General features: G+C 38.6%; 1 long non-coding RNA gene across 1 annotated transcript; it reads left to right on the top strand.

Moving 5' to 3' along the window:
- Nucleotides 1–1,036: 1,036 nt before the first annotated feature.
- On the top strand, nt 1,037–6,890 carry LOC140608412 (uncharacterized). The gene is made up of 4 exons (XR_012010433.1): nt 1,037–1,096; nt 2,022–2,110; nt 2,822–2,986; nt 6,585–6,890. It is a non-coding gene; the product is annotated as an uncharacterized lncRNA (long non-coding RNA).
- The last annotated feature ends 1,178 nt before the right edge of the window (nt 6,891–8,068 follow it).

Raw genomic sequence — 8,068 nt, 5'->3', positions numbered from 1 at the left:
GAAAGACTCCTCCTTACTGTTTCCTCCAGTCTCTGCCTCAAATCTTGCATCTCTCCCTGCACCACTTCCTTCCACTGACTTGGATACTTCAGACTGCCCTTGACTTCCTGAACCCGAACTTGTCTGATGTCAAGACACTAGTTCCCCTACAAATGCAATTTCCTGCAAGGTACAGACAGTTCTGTTCTTTCAGTGTATCTGCTGTCACAAGTGTATGACATTCTTATTTTGAGAAAGGCAGAGTGGTATAATGCCAAGAATCTGGTGGCTGGAGTCAGGAGACCTAGGTTTGCATCTTGATGCTGTACATTTTGACTTAGGATTTTGAGAAAGTCATTTGATGCTCTAAGCTCCAGTCTCCTCAGCTGGCAAAGATATCAAAAGAGGTAGAAATCATTTCTACCTCTTAGGGCTATTATTAGGGTTAAATGAGATAATCTCTGTGATAAAAATCCTTTGAAAATAGCAATTTCCTATATGGATATAAATTAGACTATTGGATAAATTTTTGAATATTTTTGAAAAGCAGGAAAAAAAATTGCCAAAGGTCATCTTGAAATTCTTATCGCATATGAAAGAAAATGTGAAACTTCTAGCTTCTTTCTCATGGAGGGTAAAAAGTATAATCCCTTAGTAGTAATTTAATTCTTTAGACACCAATAGTGCTAACCCTAGTGATCCAAAAACCAATTGTTCTGAATATTTCCCACTTTGGTGCCCCTTCCTTCTTTGCTCTGCCTTATTTTGATGTTCAGGAGGTAGCCCCTGTGTTCTACATCTCTCTCTGGCTGCCTCCTGAGTGAGGTGGTCCAACAGAGGTATAGCAGGAGATGGGTGGCAAAAGGACAGAAATTGGAGTATTTCTTCCCCACTCATTCCATTTTCATACCGCAGCTATGGTGGCAAGTGTACTGATCTACTATGACAATAGCCCTCTCTACACACTCCTACTGCTTACTGGTTTCCAAGTATACCATTTCCTCCTCTCTGCCCTTCAGCACTGGTGGGTGTGATAATAGCTTCCTACTTTCACTCCCTGAAGGGAACACTTCACTATCCTTCATGCGTTCCCGGTGGATTGCAGCCCCATACCTCTGTAAGTTATCTTTTTATTAAAGTCTTATTTGGATCATCTGGAATGAGCTCTGTTCCCTACCAGGACCCTGATTGATATAGCAATATGGTAGTAAGCCAACTACATGCATTGAATTTTTTAAAAACATAATTTTTTAAGTGTATTTATTTATTTGAGAGAGAGAGTGAGCATGAATGGGACATGGGGGAGAGGAAGAGAGAGAGAATCTCCAAGCATATTCTCTGCTGAGCAAGGAGCCCAACACAGGGTTCAATCTCAGGACCCTGAGATCATGACCTGAGTTGAAACCAAGAGTTGGATGCTTAACCAACTGAGCCACCCAGGCATCCTTGAAGAACATGAATTTAAGTTCACTTTCATGATTAGGGTTTTTTATTATTATAGATTATTTTATATCTTCCTTTTCTTAGTCATAAGCAGGTATTACTGCTAATATTGAATCATTTGCCTGAAGCAACATGGTAAAAACAAACTATTGCCCTAAAACTAAATTGAAACAAATTCTCTCTCCTGAAGAATCTCTGAAGTTTCTTGTTATCATGATGTACTTTGGCTTTGGGGTGTTTTTCTTTTCTTTGTTTTGTTTAAATGATTCATAGAAGTTTTCCAGTGGGTGAGGTGGTATTGTTCCCTGTTATTGAGGTGGGGTATGAAACGATTTCTTTCTTTTTTTTTTTTTTAATAAGTGCTTGTAAGTTTTTAATGTGGATTAAACTCCCTCAATATTTTTATGGAGAAAAATTAAAGAAGAAGTTATTAACATTGGAAAATAGGCTATCTCAATTACACAGTTACTTTTTCCCAATGGTTTCCTTAATATTTATATATTAACATCATAATGACTCAATACAATTTATACAATATGGAGCCATTATTGTGAAAAAAAAAAAAAAAGACCCATTAAAATAATATCTCCATCCTACAGATGGACTCAAAACACCATAATGGCTCAGGGGGAGCCAAATGCAGGATTACATGATAGGCCAGAAGCTGTGTCATGGTCTACCAGGCCAGGTAAGTAATACACATTTTGCAGAAGAGCCAAGTAAATAGTTACAGAAACAGGAAAGTCTCTGTAGAGTAAATGTGCACTCAGGCAATTATTAAAATATGGATTATGGAAGATTCTCTTTTTTCCTTTTCTCTAGGCTTACCCTTTTAATAAGAACAAAAGTAAATCAAACATGTGTGCATAAGACACAGAATACATTCTAATAACTTCAGGGACTCTGTTTTAATTGACTAAAGGGATATATTTCAGAGTGGAGAAGTGACATCTTGAGACCCCTTCATTCTATCTGGGTGTTACAGCTGATATGGGCCTGTGTCAGGCAAGCTTAAGAACAATACGTGCTATTCTGATGCCTGGATATTATAGGTGCAGCAATAACTAGCTTGCAGAGCTTCAAAGAGCAGAAACGATTTCAACCTTAATAACCCCTGTGGCATTTTTCAATTTTCCAGGCTGCCAGTCAAATGAATGCATGTCTGGGAAGGAGAGGAGACAAGAAAGGGAAAAGATTAACCTCTGAGATCTATGATATAGACTCCATTGGCTAAAATTGGTCATATGTTAGGAAAAAAAACATGGGTAGGGACAGCCTTCCCCAAACACTGAGTGTGAATGTTAGAACAAAGATTCTAGGAGAGGAACTGGGATCCTGAGGGTTGCCTGGCTGAAATAATCTTGGAATGTTAATCACCCTTAGTCGCTTCTTCCTCTAGGTTGAAAGAACTCAGCAGTCTCCTGATCTTCAAGCCAATTAGCTCAAGAGATAGTTCTACAGAAATCTGCACTGTCTTTTCAAATGAGAAAGGCTTGCAGAAAACTCAGACTCGCCACTGCCTAACCCATTGGCTCTCACCAGAAGTGAGCAAACGGAACTCTTGGTATGGTGCCTTCCTCATACACACGCTACTGCCTGGTTTCCCGGGCTTCCTTATTCTATTGGGAAATTAGAAACTTTCCCCCAGGAGGTGAAGAACTCCTAATTAAGGATGTCTCTGAGAAAGCTAAGATTACTTCTATTGCCAAAAGGGGAAAATACAAATTATGTGTGGAATGAATATGCTCAAAAAAGAAGCCATTGTGCTGATGACTCACCACATCTTGACTTACTTCTTGCATTCCCAGGTATCAAACACTTCCAAGTTCTCTTTCAAAGAGTTCTTGAACCTCTGCTTTTTCATCAATGTTCCTCCCAAAACCTTTGTGCAAGCACAGGGTGTTCCAAAAATAAGACAAGAAATCACTCATTTCGGGAGTGAGGAAGGGTTTTTGAAAGCAAGAGGGGAAACTATGAGGGAAAGTCTATCGACTCTATCAGAAATCACCAGTTCCAGCCCTTGAGTTTTAGACAGGGTCACCATGATATTGCCAAGGGGCTGCTTAACCTGATCTAATCCTTTTTTGTTAATTCATCTATTTACTTATTCATTTATTCATTCAATAGAGATGTGTTCCATAGATACAATGTGCAGAATTCTGTGACAGACATTAAAGATAAATAAGAGGTAAATGAAACCCAAAAACATATATGTTGCTAAGAATAAGCCTGCTCCACCTTAATTTAATTCATTTCTTGTCTGATTAACTGCAAAAGTGTCCCAGCCCAGTATCCTTCTAATGCACTCTCCACACTGCCCCCAGGACAGTGACACTTTCAAATGAATCTCTGCTGTGATGTCTTCTGTTTTAAACCACCACAGCCCTCCCTTTACTGCAAGACAAAGACCAACATTCTTAAAATGGTGCACAAGGTCTGTGGAAACCTTGGCCTGGTCTTAATCTTCAACAGTATCTTGCACACTTCTTCCTTTACACACTGAACTTCTTTCATTCTGGACATATTATTATTTTTATTATTTTATTTAATTTTTTAAAGATTGTATTTATTTATTAATGAGAGACACAGAGAAAAAGGCGGAGACACAGGCAGAGGGAGAAGCAGGCTCCATGCAGGGAGCCCGATGTGAGACTTGATCCTAGAACCTGGGATCACGCCCTGAACCAAAGGCAGATGCTCATCTGCTGAGCTATCCAGGCACCCCTATTATTTTTCAATAAACTTTTAATTGGAATAATCTTAGATTTATATAGAAGTTAAATAGATAGTAGAGAGTTCCCATATGCTGCTCACTCAGTTTTTGTTTCCCCTAACATTACCATCTTTCATTACTGCAATGTTAGTCAAACCTTAGAGACCATTAACATTAACACTAGTACACTGTTATTAACTAAACTCTATACGTGATTCAGATTTCACTAGTCTTTCCATTAACGTCCTTTTTCTCTTTTTTGGATCCAATCAAGCCAGCTTTTTAAATTTTTATCCCATCACACAGTCTTTATGTATTCAACTGCATTGTTTAAAAGAGGGTCTTTTATCCTCACTACTTGCCGCAGACTTTTTGTTATGTGGTTTCTACTCATCATTCAGATCTTAGCTCAAAAGTCATTTCCTCAGAAGTGTTGTTATTATTATTATCATCATCATCATCAATAATTAACTTCGTGGGATCCCTGGGTGGCGCAGAGGTTTAGTGCCTACCTTTGGCCCAGGGCGCGATCCTGGAGACCCGGGATCGAATCCCACGTCAGGCTCCCGGTGCATGGAGCCTGCTTCTCCCTCTGCCTGTGTCTCTGCCTCTCTCTCTCTCTCACTGTGTGCCTATCATAAATAAAAAATAAATAAATAAATAAATAAATAAATAAATAAATAAATAAATAAATAAATAAATAAATAAATAACTTTGTCCCTGAAGTCTGAGTCTAGGGCTGGTTCCTCTGTTACATGCCTTCATACAACCACTCCTTTGTAGCACTTTCCTCAGTCTGTCATTATACCTTCCATGATGTGATTATTTAATTTTATGTCCATTTGCAACTAGACTCTAAGGGTCATGAAGGGGGAAAGCCTATCTATTTTTCCTTCATTGTGCCCTCAAGACTTAGCATGGTGTGTGGCATATAGAAGGTACTCAAGAAATGTGTTGATTTAATAAGCAAATGAAGAATAAATGAATGAAAGAAAGAGGGCATCTGGTTGGCTCAGTCAGTTTTTAAGCATCAGAATCTTGATTTCAACTCAAGTCATGATCTCAGGGTCCTGAGATCAAGCCCTGAGTAAGGAAGGCCCTGTAGTCCGTGGAGAGGCTGTTTCCTCTCCCTCTCTCTCTACCCCTGCTCACACACTCTCTCTCTCTAAATAAGTAAATAAATCTTTTCTAAAAAAAGAAAGTTAAGTGATAACAGCAGAAACACATTATAGAACATCAAAATGAGTGAGAGAGAACATAGACAATCACAGGACCTTAAAAGAGTAAAAGATCTAAGTGACAGTCAGAATTATAGGAAAACTTGATGGCAATAGAGTGGAACTTTACCTGGTCCTTTCATTCACGCAATTAACAGTTACTGAGCTCTTAATGTGTTTTGTTCATTTTAAGCAAGGAAATGATATAATCAGTACGATGTTTTATAAAAATAATGCAGTGATATGGAGAATGGATTGGAGCAGAAAGTACCTAAAAATTGAAAGAAAAAAAGACACATAATAATCCACCTAAGAAATACTAGGATTTGAACTAAGGCAGAGGTGGTGAAGATAAGGAAATATTGAGGAAGACAATTCAACAAAGACTTGGAGACAACAAATAATAGAATAAGAGATTCTCAGTAGAAGAAATGGCAATAAGAACAAGTTATTAGTTAAAAATTAGCATGATTGGGAATACTTCTTCCATGGTGAAGTGACAATTCTTCCAAGTTGAATACAAGGGCTCATGATGTAAGCAATGGAATAGAGACTTGAGTAGATGAATTCTTCTTTGGAAGAGTCAAGGAGATTGGATTTTATAATATTAGTAATGAGTCATTAAGCAATAACGACATGATGAAAGTGAAATATAGGATGAAGAGAATTGAGACTAAGAAAGGTGCATTAAGAGGCTGCTGAAGTTCAAATGAAAGCAATCTGAGCACTGTTTGAGTGCAAGCATTAGAAACAGAGGAAGTGGCATACCTACAATACTTTTTAAAAGATTGATTTATAAGTACACAAAACAGCATCCAATGTAGTATCTACTACAGATACTTTGTCCTCAATAGTTTTAGTTGACTTAATCTTTCTTATGGAGAAAACATTCTGGAAGAGAAGTGTATTTTGTGTATCCATAAATATTCATTGAGAACCCTTTATATGACAAGTACATGGAACGTACAAAATAATTGTACACACATGGTCCTCCTCTGAAATATTTTTTTTCACTCTTTCGGCTTTCGGGAGAAATGAATACATGTGATATACTCCTATGGTCATCATCCTCCAAGATGGCCCCAAGGATTTCCACCCCCTTGCCTTCATACACTGTGTAGTCCCTCCAACACCGTATGATGGTTTGTCTGTGAGACCAGTGACATAGAACAGAAGTGATGGTTTATCATCTCCCAGAAAAGACTGCAACTTCTGTTTTGGCTTTCTCTCAGATCACTAATTTTGGGGAAAGCCAGCTACTATGTCTTGAGGATATTCAGGCCACCTGTGAGGAGGCACATGTGAGAAAGAAGGGAGGCCTCTGGATAGCAACTAATGAGGAACTGAGACCTGCCAACAGCCAAATGAGTGAGCTTCAAAATGGATTCTCCACCCCCAGTCGTGAGTTGATGTGACTGCACCTGTTGCAACAGCTTGACTGCAGCTTGAAACCATGAGCTAAAACCATCCAGCTAAGATGCTCCCCAATTCCTGTACTTTAGAAACTGTGAGAGCAAATAAATGTTTGTTGTTTCAAACTGGTTTCTTTTGGGGTAATTTGTTACACAGCAATGGGTAACTAAAACAATTTCATGCTACTAAACATTGAAAACCACCAAAAAAAAAAAAATCATGTTTCCATCTTTATCCTAGCTGCTAAGAAGTACAAGCGAAATATTATTCTTGATTTTGGTTGCTTTCCTCAGACTAAAGTTGTTGATTTTTCCTTCCTCCTCCTTTCATTTTTCGGTTCCTATCATTTATCTTCTGTGCACTGATTTTGGTTTTATTTTACCTATTCATTTACTATAAAGCTCCTAAAGACTTTTTTTGGAAATAGATGCAGGATAAAACAATAAAGTAAAAATAGTAGACGTCAGATAGGATTCCATCCACCATCAGAGAGATCACAATCTCCTTGGAGTGAAAAGAGAGCAAGTCACATGACATAGTCTAATACTAGCGCTCAACCACATAGAGATTGCTAGTAGAATTCCAAGAAAATGGATCGCAGAAAAGTTGTGGTTTAAGTCAAGTTCCCCAGAAGCAAACCTTGAGATGAGATTTGCATTATGAAACTACTCTCAAAATAAACTGCTAAGGGAAGGAAGAAAGCAGGACAGGAAAGGGGAAGAAGCCAAGGCAGGGTAATATTTCAAAGTCTCAGAGATGATAATTTCAACTTGATCCTACATGGGAAGTCTGGAACACATGGAGGCAGAGGAGATGAGCTTCCATACTTCCATGCTAGTCACCTATGTCCAAGGGCCTCTGAAGGACAGGTAGGTGTCCAGCACTCCAGCTGTCTGCAGAGCCTCTTGAGCATGCAGGCGACTGGTTACAATAGCTAGAGGGAAGTCCTCCAAAGAAAACAGGCTCTGTGGTCAGAAGGAAGAGCATACTGAAACCAATGGAGAACACACAGACATGGTGAAGAGATGTGAGACCATCTGCATAGAGTATGAAGGAAGGTCTGCTCTACTAGAGAAACTTCTTTACAAGGAGATGGCTCTTCACCTGTACTGACCTTTGCAGGATAGGGAAAATTAGGATAGACAGGAAGGAGAAAGTATTTTAAAGGATCTAAACGGGAGAACTAACCAATTACAAAACCAGCAGAACCTCTCAGGCACTCTAGAATGATTTGGTATTATAACTTTGACTCTTAATTCTATTTCTAATCCCAATGAGGGATCTTGAACCCATCTCTTATTTA

Source organism: Canis lupus, chromosome 17 (genome assembly GCF_048164855.1).
Source record: "Canis lupus baileyi chromosome 17, mCanLup2.hap1, whole genome shotgun sequence".
Lineage (NCBI taxonomy): Eukaryota > Metazoa > Chordata > Mammalia > Carnivora > Canidae > Canis > Canis lupus.
This window is presented reverse-complemented; position numbering and strand designations above follow the sequence as displayed.